This window comes from Rattus norvegicus, chromosome X, assembly GCF_021556685.1.
Source record: "Rattus norvegicus strain SHRSP/BbbUtx chromosome X, alternate assembly SHRSP_T2T, whole genome shotgun sequence".
NCBI classification, from domain to species: domain Eukaryota; kingdom Metazoa; phylum Chordata; class Mammalia; order Rodentia; family Muridae; genus Rattus; species Rattus norvegicus.
The window spans coordinates 30,247,579-30,263,111 of record NC_141554.1 but is presented as its reverse complement, the minus strand read 5'-3'; the positions used below and the strand labels follow the sequence as shown (position 1 = coordinate 30,263,111).

The following is a 15,533-nucleotide window of genomic DNA, read 5'->3' as shown; positions in this document are numbered from 1 at the left end:
TGGAAGTTGAACAATGCTCTACTCAACGATAACCTGGTCAAGGAAGAAATAAAGAAAGAAATTAAAGACTTCTTAGAATTTAATGAAAATGAAGGTATGACATACCCAAACTTATGGGACACAATGAAAGCTGTGCTAAGAGGAAAACTCAGAGTACTGAGTGCCTGCAGAAAGAAACAGGAGAGAGCATATTTCACCAGCTTGACAGCACACCTAAAAGCTCTATACCAAAAAGAAGAAAATACACCCAGGAGGACTAGAAGGCAGGAAATAAACTCAGAGGTGAAATCAACCAAGTAGAAACAAAAAGGACCATAGAAAGAATCAACAGAACCAAAAGTCAGTTCTTTGAGAAAATCAACAAGATAGATAAACCCTTAGCCAGAGTAACGAGAGGACACAGAGAATGCGTCCAAATTAACAAAATCAGAAATGAAAAGGGAGACATAACTACAGATTCAGAGGAAATTCAAAAAATCATCAGATCTTACTATAAAAGCCTATATTCAACAAAACTTGAAAATCTGCAGGAAATGGAAAATTTCCTAGACAGATACCAGGTACCGAACTTAAATCAGGAACAGATAAACCAGTTAAACAACCCCATAACTCCTAAAGAAATAGCAGCAGTCACTAAAGGTCTCCCAACCAAAAAGAGCCCAGGTCCAGACGGGTTTAGTGCAGAATTCTATCAGACCTTCATAGAAGACCTCATACCAATATTATACAAAATATTCCACAAAATTGAAACTGATGGAGCACTACCGAATTCCTTTTATGAAGCCACAATTACTCTTATACATAAACCACACAAAGACCCAACAAAGAAAGAGAACTTCAGACCAATTTCCCTTATGAATATCGACGCAAAAATACTCAATAAAATTCTGGCAAAACGAATCCAAGAGCACATCAAAACAATCATCCACCATGATCAAGTAGGCTTCATCCCAGGCATGCAGGGATGGTTTAATATACGGAAAACCATCAACGTGATCCATTATATAAACACACTGAAAGAACAAAACCACATGACCATTTCATTAGATGCTGAGAAAGCATTTGACAAAATTCAACACCCCTTCATGATAAAAGTCCTGGAAAGAATAAGAATTCAAGGCCCATACCTAAACATAGTAAAAGCCATATACAGCAAACAATTTGCTAACATTAAACTAAATGGAGAGAAACTTGAAGCAATGCCACTAAAATCAGGGACTAGACAAGGCTGCCCACTCTCTCTCTACTTATTCAATATAGTTCTTGAAGTTCTAGCCAGAGCAATCAGACAACAAAAGGAGGTCAACGGGATACAGATCGGAGAAGAAGAAGTCAAAATATCACTATTTGCAGATGATATGATAGTATATTTAAGTGATCCCAAAAGTTCCACCAGAGAACTACTAAAGCTGATTAACAACTTCAGCAATGTGGCTGGGTATAAAATTAACTCAAATAAATCAGTAGCCTTCCTCTACACAAAAGAGAAACAAGCCGAGAAAGAAATTAGGGAAACGACACCCTTCATAATAGACCCAAATAATATAAAGTACCTCGGTGTGACTTTAACCAAGCTAGTAAAAGATTTGTACAATAAGAACTTCAAGACACTGAAGAAAGAAATTGAAGAAGACCTCAGAAGATGGAAAGATCTCCCATGCTCATAGATTGGCAGGATTAATATAGTAAAAATGGCCATTTTACCAAAAGCGATCTACAGATTCAATGCAATCCCCATCAAAATACCAATCCAATTCTTCAAAGAGTTAGACAGAACAATTTGCAAATTCACCGGGAATAACAAAAAACCCAGGATAGCTAAAACTATCCTCAACAATAAAAGGACTTCAGGGGGAATCACTATCCCTGAACTCAAGCAGTATTACAGAGCAATATTGATAAAAACTGCATGGTATTGGTACAGAGACAGACAGATAGACCAATGGAACAGAATTGAAGACCCAGAAATGAACCCACACACCTATGGTCACTTTATTTTTGACAAAGGAGACAAAACCATCAAGTGGAAAAAAGATAGCATTTTCAGCAAATGGCGCTGGTTCAAGTGGAGGTCAACATGTAGAAGAATGCAGATCGATCCATTCTTATCACCCTGTACAAAGCTTAAGTCCAAGTGGATCAAGGACCTCCACATCAAACCAGACACACTCAAAGTAATAGAAGAAAACTAGGGAAGCATCTCTAACACATGGGCACTGGAAAAAATTTCCTGAACAAAACACCAATGGCTTATGCTCTAAGATCAAGAATCGACAAATGGGATCTCATAAAACTGCAAAGCTTCTGTAAGGCAAAGGACACAGTGGTTAGGACAAAACTGCAAGCAACAGATTGGGAAAAGATCTTTACCAATCCTACAACAGATAGAGGCCTTATATCCAAAATATACAAAGAACTCAAGAAGTTAGACCGCAGGGAGACAAATAACCCTATTAAAAATGGGGTTCAGAGCTAAACAAACAATTCACAGCTGAGGAATGCCAAATGGCTGAGAAACACCTAAAGAAATGTTCAACATCTTTAGTCATAAGGGAAATGCAAATCAAAACAACCCTGAGATTTCACCTCACACCAGTGAGAATGGCTAAGATCAAAAACTCAGGTGACAGTAGATGCTGGAGAGGATGCGGAGAAAGAGGAACACTCCTCCATTGTTGGTGTGATTGCAGACTGGTACAATCATTCTGGAAATCAGTCTGGAGGTTCCTCAGTAAATTGGACATAGAACTGCCTGAGGATCCAGCTATACCTCTCTTGGGTATATACCCAAAAATGCCCCAACATATAAAAGAGACACGTGCTCCACTATGTTCATCGCAGCCTTATTTATAATAGCCAGAAGCTGGAAAGAACCCAGATGCCCTTCAACAGAGGAATGGATACAGAAAATGTGGTACATCTACACAATGGAATATTACTCAGCTATCAAATACAATGACTTTATGAAATTCGTAGGCAAATGGTTGGAACTGGAAAATATCATCCTGAGTGAGCTAACCCAATCAGAGAAAGACATACATGGTATGCACTCATTGATAAGTGGCTATTAGCCCAAATGCTTGAATTACCCTAGACGCCTAGAACAAATGAAACTCAAGATGGATGATTAAAATGTGAATGCTTCACTCCTTCTTTAAAAGGGGAACAAGATTACCCTTGGCAGGGAAGAGAGAGGCAAAGATTAAAACAGACACAGAAGGAACACCCATTCAGAGCCTGCCCCACATGTGGCCCATACATATACAGCCACCCAATTAGACAAGAGGGATGAAGCAAAGAAGTGCAGACCTACAGGAGCCAGATGTAGATCGCTCCTGAGAGACACAGCCAGAATACAGCAAATACAGAGGCGAATGCCAGCAGCAAACCACTGAACTAAGAATAGGACCCCCATTGAAGGAATCAGAGAAAGAACTAGAAGAGCTTGAAGGGGATCGAGACCCCATATGTACAACAATGCCAAGCAACCAGAGCTTCTAGGGACTAAGCCACTACCTAAAGACTATACATGGACTGACCCTGGACTCTGACCTCATAGGTAGCAATGAATATCCTAGTAAGAGCACCATCGGAAGGGGAAGCCCTGGGTCATGCTAAGACTGAACCCCCAGTGAACTAGACTGTTGGGGGGAGGGCGGTAATGCGGGGAGGATGGGGAGGGGAACACCCATAAGGAAGGGGAAGGGGGAGGGGGATGTTTGCCCGGAAACCGGGAAAGGGAATAACACTTGAAATGTATATAAGAAATACTCAAGTTAATAATAAAAAAAAAGAAAAAAATTCTGTTTAATGAAAACAATAGAGTACTGTAAGAAGGATATACATAACACACTGAGAGAAATACAGGAAAACACAGTAAAGAGATAAAAAACCTTAGAAATGAAACAAATAAATTCTTTAAACAAATACAGGGGGAAACAAAGCAGGTAAAGGAATTGCATAGAGCCTTCTAAGACCTAAAAGTGGGAGTAGAAGCAATAAAGAAAATGCAAATGGAAGCAGAAATGGAAATGAAAAATCTAGCAAAGAGGTAAGGAAATACACAACTAAACAGGTGAAGGAAACAAAAGAGTTGAAGGTGAACAAAACCATCCAGGATCTAAAAAATGGAAGTAGAAACAATAAAGAAATCATAAAGAGAGATAATCCTGGAATTAGAAAACCTAGGAAAGAGATGAAGAGTCATAGAGTCAAGCATCGCCTTCAGAATATAAGAGATTGACGAGACAATCTGTGATGTAGAAGATACTTTAGAAGAGATTAACACAACTGTCAAAAAAATTTAAGTCATAAAAACACCTAACCCTCAACACTCAGGAAATTCAGAACAAAATGAAAGACCAAATCTAAGGATAATTGGAATAAAGGAGAATGAAGTTTCCCAGGTCAAAGGCCCCAAAAACCTCTTCAACAGAAGCATAGACAAAAACTTAATCATCCTAAAGATAGCAATGGCCAATAAGGTAGGGGATGCTTATATAACACAAACAAATCGGACCAGAAAAGAAAATCTTCTTGTCCCATAATAATCAAAACAATAAGCAGAGAACAAATCAAGAATATTAAAATTTTAAGGGAAAAGGGCCAAGTACCATACAAAGATAAACCTATTAGAATAACAACAGACTCCTCAACAGAGACTATGAAAGTCAGAAGAGCCTATTCAGAGGTCATTCAGATTCTCAGAGAACACAAATGCCAGCCCAGGCTACTATACCCAGCAAAACTATCAATCAATATAGATGGAGAAACCAAAATATTCCATGATGAATCCAAATTCAAACAGCATCTATCTATTAATCCACCCTACAGAGAATCCAAGAAAAAACTCAAGACAAGGAAGGTAACTACCAAATAAAAGAAAAGATGTTAATCATTTCACAAAGAAGCCAAAAGTAGGAAACCACAAGCACATAAAGAAAGCCACATACAGAAGCAAATATAACAGGAACAAACAATAATTTATCTTTAATATTTCTCATTATTAATGGACTCAGCTCACATATAAAAGGACATAAGTTAAAAGACTGGTTATCCAAACAAGGTCCATCATATTGCTGCTTATTAGAAACACATCTCAGCAAAAAGACAGACATTATCTCAGAGTAAAAGGATGGAAAAAGGTTTTCCATGCAAATGGTTCTAAAAAAACAAGATGGATTTGCCACTCCAATGTTCAATAAAATAGACTTTTAATCAAAAGTTATCAAGCAAGATGGGAAAAGACACTTCATATTCATCAAAGGGGGGAAAATAAGAGAAAGTCTCAATTCTGAATATCTATTCCCCAAAGGCAAGGCTACCCACATTCATAAAAGGATCTTTACTAAAGCTGAAAACACACATTGAACCCCATACAATAATAGTTTGAGACTTAAACAGCACATTCTCACAAATAGACAGGTCATTAAATCAGAATCTAAACACAGACACAGTCAAACTAATAGAGGTTATGCAACAAATGGTTGCAACAGATATCTACAGAACATTTCACCCTAATATAAAAGAATACATCTTTTTTAAGCAACTCATGATACCTTCTCTGAAATCGACCATGTAATTGATCACAAAACAATGATCAACCAATACAAGAACATTGAAATAATGACATGCACCCTATAAGAACTCAGTGGCCCAAAGTTTGTCTTCAGTAACAGCAAAAACAACAGAAAGTCCACATACAGGGGGAAAGCTGAATGATTAACTAGTATATGCTAATTTGATCAGTGAATGAATAAAGAAAGACTCCTGCAATTAAATGAAAAATTTGACATATTACACCAAAATTTATGAAATAATAAAAACAGCATTATGAGGAAAATTCATAGCACTAAGTGCCCTAGTGAAGAAACTCAAGAAATATTACACTGGCAATTTAACAGCATATCTGAGAGCTCTAGAACAAAAAGAAAATCAAAATAACCCAAGAGGAGTAGATGGCAGGAAATATGTCAAACTCAGTGATTAAATCAACCAACTAAAAACAAAGAGATTAATATAAAGAATCAACAAAACCAAATGATGCTTCTTTTAGAGAATAAAGAAGATAGATAAACTGCTGGCCAAACCAACTAAAAGGCCCAGAGGCAGCATCCAAATTAAGAGACTCTTCCATGAAAAGGGAGACATAACAAGAGAAATGGAGGATATTCAAAAAATCATCAGATCCTACTAAAAAAGCCTATACTCATTAAAACTGTAAACTAGATGAAATGGATGGTTTTCTAGACACCACATACCAAAGTCAAGTCAAGAGCAGGTAAACTTTATGAACAGGTGCATATCCCATAAGGAAATAGAAAAATTCATTGAAACCATCTCCCAACCATCCAAATAAAAGCCCAGGGCCAGACAGATTTAGTTCAGAATTTTACCAGACCTTCAATGACCTGATACCAATATTCATCAAAATTTTTCATAAAAAGGAAACAGAAGGTATACTACCTAATTCATTCTATGAAGCCAAAAATTACTTTGATAAGTAAACCACACAAGAACCCAACCAAAAAACAGAACTTCAGGCCAATCTTAATTAGGATAAAAACTTCATAGAACTGGTACAGAGTTTGATCAATGGAATATAATTGAAGACCCAGAAATAAAAATACACATGTATTTACTTGTACTTTGACAAAGAAGCCAAAAATATACAATGGAAAGAAGAAAGCATCTTCAATAAATGGTGCTGGTCTAACTGGCTATGTGTATGTGGAAAAAATGAAAATAGACTCAGAGTTGTCAACTTGCACAAAGCTCAAGTCCACATGGATCAAGGAACTTAACATAAATCCAGATGCACTGAATCTAATAGAGAGAAAGTGGAAAAGAGTCTTGATCTCATTGGCACAGGGGGAAATTTCCTAAACAGAAGTTTAATGGGTCATGCTCTAAGATCAAGAATTAAAATGTGGGACCTAGAAAACCTCTGTAAGGTGAAAGACATTGTCAATCAGACAAATAGGCAGTCTACCTATTGTGAAAAAACTTTAAAATTGCCACATCCAATAGAGGGCTAATATCCAAAAGGTAAAAAGAACAGGAAGCACACTGGGTAAGTTCCCAGGTCTGAGCCTCCAAACGGTGTGGAAGCCTGTGGCCCTGTTGTCGAAATAGTGACATGATGCTGCCCCAGGACAGGGCCTGGGTGTGAGCCTTCATGAATGTTGATGGCTGCTGTGGGCATAAGTCATGTTTGTATAATAATGCACATATTTTCACATTCCTCCTAGGAATGTCCTCCCTGTTAATATTAATTACTCCAGAAGAATTAGATGCCACAGGACTCCAGGAGCTGAAGTTTTGGCTAATATCTCAGTGAAATGGTAAATGCTAGGACCTTAAAGTCAGCCCTTGATTCTTTGGGAAAGGGCTCTAGATAAGATCAAGAATACATAACTTCTCAACTTCACAAAATATCAGGATTCAATATGAATTGAGAGGTGTTTCACCAATCTAAAGGAACAAATGCAGATTCATAAATGAGCCAGATTTGCAGAAAGATATAAACTCATCCACATACAAAGAACAGCAGATTCCTGTCTTCAAGGTTACCATTGAACACAGCTAGCTTAGGCCCAAGTGTGGTCCGAGAAGACCAGCCTAAATCTCAAGGATAAAGGCTGAGGAAGCAAAAGGCAGAAGTAAATTGACCACCATCCAGGTGTGGTCCAGGTGTGTCAGTTCCACATGCATCAGCCTGGCTCAGCAGAGGTCATGCAGTGGAGACACTGGATGTTTACTACTTGGTCTTTTCTTCCTGTGATGTAAATACATGGGAGAGGCCTCTGTCCAACAATCCCATGACTTCTTAACTGTGGCCATGCAGTTACAAAGCAGCCAGGCACAAATTCAATATGACTCACTACAGAGCACCTGGAATTTGATATGCCATTGCCATAGGGAAGTCTACTAAGAATATTTTGATCAACGACATAAGATAACTCTTAATGTAAATCTATTTTACACACAGATTACTGCTTTACACAACCCACATCTGAAAAGTTTTTCTTGCAGTAGATAACAATTGACAAATAGACCTACAATTGAACAGTGAGAAGAATGTGCAAGATTTTGAAACATTCATTCCTCAATGACATGTATTCACCATGACCTTTCCACTGATACCACAGTTTGTGACAGCATGCACACAACTTCACACAAGACATTAGTCATATTTTCACCAAGTACCGAACACAGTGAACCAGCTTTTAACCTGGAAGCTATTTTAATTTGATGTCTGCTGGAAGAAAGAACGTTAATTTTTTACAAAAGGAACATCACCAGATACATCTATTTTATTCCTGGACAAGCACAATGGCAGGAAACAGTTAAGGAGTTTATGTGTGGTCCAAAAATAATTAACTAAGTTATGAAACTTTGTATGGTGTGGGACACACACACACACACACACACACACACACACACACACTCACATGCACTTAACTTGATGGGGAATATCAGAAACCAAATCCAACAACAAATCAAAAAAATCATTCACTATGATCAAGTAGGCTTCATCACAGTGATACAGGAATGGTTCAATATACAGAACTCTGACAGAATAATCCACTATATGAATGAACTCAGAGAAAAAAACACACATGACCATCTTATTAAATGCTGAGAAAGCATTTGACAAAATTCAACTCCCATTTATGAAAAATGTCTTGGAAAGATCAGAAATTCAAGGCCCATACATAAACATAGTAAAAGCAATTTTTTTCTTTTTTTCGGAGCTGGGGACCAAACCCAGGGCCTTGAGCTTCCTAGGCAAGCGCTCTACCACTGAGCTAAATCCCCAACCCCAGTAAAAGCAATTTTATGCAAACAAGTTGCCAAAATAAAAATCAATGGAGAAGAACTTGAAGCAATCCCACTGAAATCAGGGACTGGACAAGGCTGTCCACTCTCTCTGTCTACCTATTGAATATGATATTTGAAGTCATACCCAAAGCAATTAGACAACACAAGGAGGTTAAAGGAATACAAATTGGAAAGGAAGAAATCAAAATATCACTACTTGCAGATCATATGTTAGTATACTTAAGTAACCCCCAAAAAATTGCCCAGAGAAACCTGAACCTGACAAATGATTTCAGTAAATTGGCTAGATATATAATTATCTCAAAGAAATTAGTAACCTTCCTCTATGCAACTGATAAAAAGATTGAGAAAGAAATTAGTGGCACAACACTCTTCACTGTAGTCTTAATATAAAATACTTTGTTGTGACTCTATCTAAGGAAGAGAAAGACCTATATAACAAGAATGTCAAGTCTTTGACGAAAGAAATTGAAAATCTCAGAAGATAGAAAGATTTCCTGCGCTCAGAGATTGATGAGATTAATATAGTAAAAATGGGCATCTAGCCAAGAGAAAACTGCAGATTTAATGTAATCTTCATCAAAATTCCACTTTAATTTTCCATGAAGTTAGAAAGAACAATTTACAAATTAATTTATAATAATAAAGATAAAAGCCCAGGATAGCAAAAAATTCTCAAAAATGAAAGAACTGAGGGAATCACAACCCCTGACCTCAGGCAGTATTACAGAGCAATGGTGATAAAAGCTGCATGGTATTGGTACAGAGACAGGCTGGTTGTTCAGTGTAGTAGAATTGAAGACCCTGAAATAAACCCACACACCTATGGTCACTTTATCTTTGAAAAAAGAGCTAAAACCATCCAGTGGGAAAAAGAGCATTTTGAAAAAATGTTGCTGGTTCAAATGACAGTCGGTATGTAGAAATAAATCAATCCAGTTTATCTCCTTGTACCAAGATCAAGTACAAGTTAATCAAGGCCCATCACAGAAAACCAGATACCCTGAAACGAATAATAAAGAAAGAGAAGAAGAGCTTCAAAGACATAGGCACAGGGGACATATTCCTGAGCAGAACACCAGTGGCTTATGCTCTAAGATTAAGAATTGACAAATGGATCCTCATAAATTTCCAAAGCTTCTGTAAGGTAAAAAACAGTCAATAGGACAAAATGGCATCCAAGCAATTGGGAAAAAATTCTTTACCAATCCTACATATATTAGAAGGCTAATATTCAAAATACACAATGAACTCAAGAAGATAGACACCAGAGACCAAAGTAACCTTAAAAATGGTGAGTAGGAAGAAGAACAATATGAACTAATCAGACTCCACCAGAGCTTCCAGGGACTAAACCACCAGTCAATGAGTATATATAGTGGGAAACAACTCCATCCGCATATGAAGCAGATGATGCCATTGTCCAGCAGCAGTAGGAGGAAAAGCCTTTGGTCCTTGAAGACTCATTTCCCCAGTATAGGAGAATGGCAGTGCATTAATTTGGGAGTGGTTAGAACAAAGTAGGAGCCTCCTCACAGAAGCACGGGGAGGAGGAGGGAATATGGGAGACAAGTTACATCTAAAACATAAAAAATCCAAGAAAAATAAAGTTTAAATGATAGTGGGGTGCAGAGCTCAACAAGAAATTCTCAACTGAGGAATAGCGAATGACCAAGAAGCACCTAAAGAAATATTCAACATCTTAGTCATAAGGAAAATTCAAATCAAAACAATACTGAGAATCCTCCTCAAATCTGTCAGAATGGCAAAGATCAAAAGCTCAAGTGACAACAGATGCTGGCAAGAATGTGGCGAAAAAAGAAAACCCCCCCATTGTTGGTGGGATTGCAAGATGGTGAAACCATTCTGGAAATCAGTCTGGTGCTTCCTCAGAAAATTGGACATCTTTCTATCTGAAGACCCAGCTCTACAACTCATGGGCACATACTCAAAAGATGCTCTAGCCTATAACAAGGACACACGCTCAATTATGTTCATGGTAGCCTTATTTATAATATCCAGAAGTTGGAAAGAACCCAGAAGTCCATCAACAGAGGAAAGAATATAAAAAATTTGGTACATCTAAAAGCAATAATTCATGAAATTCATGGGCAAATGGATGGAATTAGACAATATCATCCTGAGTGCGGTAATACAGTCCCTAAAGGATACACATGGAATGCACTCACTGATTAATAGATATTTACCCAAAAGCTCTGAATACCTAAGATACAGTTCTCAGACCATATGAAACTCAAGCAGGAAGACAGAAATGTGGATGTTTCAGTTCTTAGTAGAAGGAAGAATAAAATACCCACGGGTGGTAGAGGGTTGGAGGGATTTAGGAGGAAGATAGGAGGGGGGAAGTAATATAGGGTGGCAGGATAAGATAGAAAAATATATGAGGACAATATACAGAGAGAGGATCAGAAATATGAACAGAGGTGTGTAACAATGGGGGCTGGAGAACTGTGATTAGCCACAATCATGTCTAAGATGATAGGAAATCAATATGCTTGCAGAACAAAATGGGTAAGATATTACCTGAAATGCTGAGCAAAGGGGAGGGCAAACCTGTAGAGACCATATATAGAAATTAGGCAAAGGCCCCGATTGGGGGACCAAGACACCCACCATTATCAAAATTTTAGTGTAGAACTGCTCCTTGTATAAATGAAATACAAGGACACAAAGTGGAGCAGAGGCCATCCATTGATTGCTCCACCTGGGGATTTATCACGTATGCAGCCACGAACTGGGTTCAGTTATTATTGCTTATACCAATAAATGCTTGCTGAGAGGAGGCAAGTGTGGATGCCTCCTGAGAGGCCTTGCCAGAGCCTGACAAATACAAATGTGGATTCTTGCAGTTAACCATCAACTGAGCACAGGGACCACAATGGAGGAGTTAGAGAAAGTACTGAAGGAGCTGAGGGGATTTCCAACCACATAGGATGAACCACAATATCAACCAACCAGACCCCTCAGAGCTACCAGTGACTAAATCCCCTATCAAAGAGTATATGTAGAGAGATCCAGCCACATATGTAGCAGAGGATGGCATTGTCTTCCATAAGTTGGAGGAGAAGTAGGGGGATGGGAGAGGGATATGGGATGACATTTGAATTGTATATACATAAATTCTCCAATATAAAAAAAGAAAGAAATTATTTTTCTAAACCTTCTCACCTATGAGAAGGACATTTACCTTAATGGCACTATAAGACCATAAGTCTTGACTCTGAATCATCGCTCATAATGAGTCATTTAGCTTTGGTAGTCATGGCAACAAGAATTTTTAAGGTCACTGCCTAACACTGGGTAATCACTAACACTTCCACTTCAAGGAATATATAGAGGCAAGTATTTAATATTTTATGTAGTTATCAGTAACAACTTACTATTTCACAAAATAAAGAGTGACAGAGGGGCCACTGATATATGATTGAGCAGTTTGTTGATAACATTTCCATGTATGTAAATCTGACAATATCAAGTGCCATGAAGCCCTGCATATGTAAGAGGGTTCTTCAGCTTGTGCTGACCAGAATATATGTGTAGTTTCCTGAAGTTGAGTATATGATTTAGACTATCTCTTCTATCAATAAAAAGTAAATGATGATTGCTTGCATCTGATTGGAGGTTTAGGAAAATCAAATGTGTTAATATCCATAAAGTGTATGTCAGAGGTTCCATTTAATCAAAGCATAGAGCAGAATTTTAAAGGTTTGTGTGACCCAGAAGTTGGTTGGTAAGACACTTTTCTGAGTTGAAGTGTCTTCCTAAAAAACTGCTTTTCTTGAAGGTGATTCACATCTTGTGTGACTCCATTTCTGTTCAACATTTCTGTTAGTTGGCAGATATTTTTGATCATAGCATCTTTCAAATGGATTACTCATCCTTGATACATCCTTGGTAAAACTTTAAATGAGTTAAATGGGGGCTTTCAAATTGGGAATGGATGAAACAGATGCACATATTGCATGGAATTCAAATATGAGCAGAACCTGATCCTGCTACGATAGCACATTTGTTTGAAACTGTAGCATTTTCTACCTGTGTGAGGTTATAAATCAAAATGCACTGCTCCTGTAGTCCACTACCCTGAATCTGTCTTTGTGAATAAGAAGGTGTTAGTAGGGTATTACTGAGGCCTAGATCAATTGAAATCACATCTTTCTGCTATAACTTTTCAAATGGTAGAGCTAATATGTTCTTCAAATTGGGGAGCAAAGTCCACTGAAACTGCTCAGTTGTTGGTACCTGGGAGGGAAGATTTTTTCCAGCAACTAGATCCTGTTTTTAGTACCCTTACTTCTAGTACCCTTAGTACTTCTGAATGGAAAATGGCAATGAAATTTATCACATACCTGGTAAATGTAAATAAGTGCCTGCTTGGTGTTCTTCTCAAGTATACTCTGTCATCCCTGAAAGAATAACTTTCCATGAGCACAAGCACGGACTACATCCAAAATTTTGAAATCAGGAGAGATGAACATGAATTTGTGCATACATGTGGAATCTTCATTTTTTCTGCTAAAAGGTACACATGCAATAGTTAGGAAAATTTACATTCAAAAATCAAATAAATTTCATCAATAAGAGTTTACATTTGATTACATTATGTGTAAATCATGGAAACTTCAATAAATCCTCAGGGTTTACATGCAGATTTTGGATTTAGGCACTGAAGAATGAATTTTTCACGAGGAATAACAATGCACAATTATCTCCAGAATTTGAAAGTCATTGTCATTGTGACTTTAATTATAAAATATTTATAGCTATTTTTTTTAATTTCAGAAAGAATATATAAGAAAGATATACCACACAGTTAGTGTGCTCTACACAAGGTTCCCATCTGTTTGTAAGGGTGTGTGTGTGTGTGTGTGTGTGTGTGTGTGTGTGTGTGTGTGTGTGTGTTAAATACTGTAAACACATATAAGACTATAGATGTTTCATGTATGTAATTTGGACATGCATTGTTATAACATGTGAATAATTTTTCATTTTACTTGTTCTTACAGTGGACTTCATTTTCCAATGGTTATATGATAGTCTTGCAATATAATTTAGAAATGATATTCAAGAACTCTTGTACTTGTTGCTCTCATTATTTTATTACATTTGGGCATTGAAAAAACAGATGATAAACCATCACATTATTTGCAAAAGTTATTTTCTTTTTAAATAGTAATTCCAAGTGTTAATATTCTTCATAAATAAATACTTTCAGATTATTATTTGAAAGATACACTAAAATTATGCAAAAAAATCACTGGTAAATGGTCATCCTTCCACTGTCATGGATTTCTAGGCTTCGTCTATTGTTATATGCAGCATTTTAAACACTGATTCATATACTACTTAAATGCAAATATGTGAAAATAGATATGTGTTATGAGATCTTTGTCCTCCACAAAATGTGACTTTTTGTTTTCCCAGATACTTTCATGTGACTGCATTGAATTTATACTTGTTCAATATCATCTTCAGATTTAACAGTCGGACAGAGTGCATCTACATGCTAAGTGGACTCCTTGGCTGACTATCAGCTCTCATCTTTGATATACACATTGCAAGCAGGATATGCTGGCAAATATGTGGGAAATTGACAACCATTTTGTGCAGTTTGTGTCCTTTGGACTATGGGAAGCACATTATTTGAACAGTTTAATATCTCTGTGACACTAACCCACATGATGGTGTACATACCTATTGATTCAACTTGGAAATTTCAACTGAATTCTTATATGCACAGAAACTTATAGTATGGGCCATTTTGATGAAACCATGGTTCCCGTTTTCAGTGCAATGAACATTAAGATCAGTTGCAAGAAACAACCATTTGTGGAGGTGCATACATAGTTCTACATGAACTCTGCTGTAAGGGTGAGTGTTAGCAATGTATACATATTTGTTTCTGTGACGTGGAATCACATGGTAGATCTTTATGTCCAAACTACTCTTGATTTTTCACCAGATTTTCATGTTCAGAAAGAAAGCTTAAGAAGCAAGTATTTAACTACTGTGTTGCCAGTAAGCCTCCTAGTATCCACCATGTCACTCTTTAGTGTAATCGTGCTTGTCTTTGAGATAAGATATTTGAAACTAAAGAGTCCTGTTAAGGGTAAGTATGCTTCCAAAGAGGCTCTTTCAGAGACCTAAATGAGGCCTTTTGCATTTGCAACACCTGTGAGAATCTTCCTTGAGGTGCTTCTTAACACTGAAGGAAAATCATGTAGACCTGAAAGGATTCGAAATAAATGTGTTCTATATTTGCCGTTTTGTCTGGCAACCAACAGATTGGGAAAAGATCTTTACCAATCCTACAACAGATAGAGGCCTTATATCCAAAATATACAAAGAACTCAAGAAGTTAGACTGCAGGGAAACAAATAACCCTATTAAAAAATGGGGTTCAGAGCGAAACAAAGAATTCACAGCTGAGGAATGCCGAATGGCTGAGAAACACCTAAAGAAATGTTCAACATCTTTAGTCATAAGGGAAATGCAAATCAAAACAACCCTGAGATTTCACCTCACACCAGTGCGATTGGCTAAGATCAAAAACTCAGGTGACAGCAGATGCTGGCGAGGATGTGGAGAAAGAGGAACACTCCTCCATTGTTGGTGGGATTACAGACTGGTAAAACCATTCTGGAAATCAGTCTGGAGGTTCCTCAGAA

At 37.3% G+C, this 15,533-nt stretch overlaps 1 pseudogene; it reads left to right on the top strand.

The window, feature by feature from the left end:
• Positions 1 to 15,012, top strand: part of LOC100911869 (uncharacterized) — a 40,711-nt pseudogene extending 25,699 nt beyond the window's left edge.
• Positions 15,013 to 15,533: the final 521 nt, after the last annotated feature.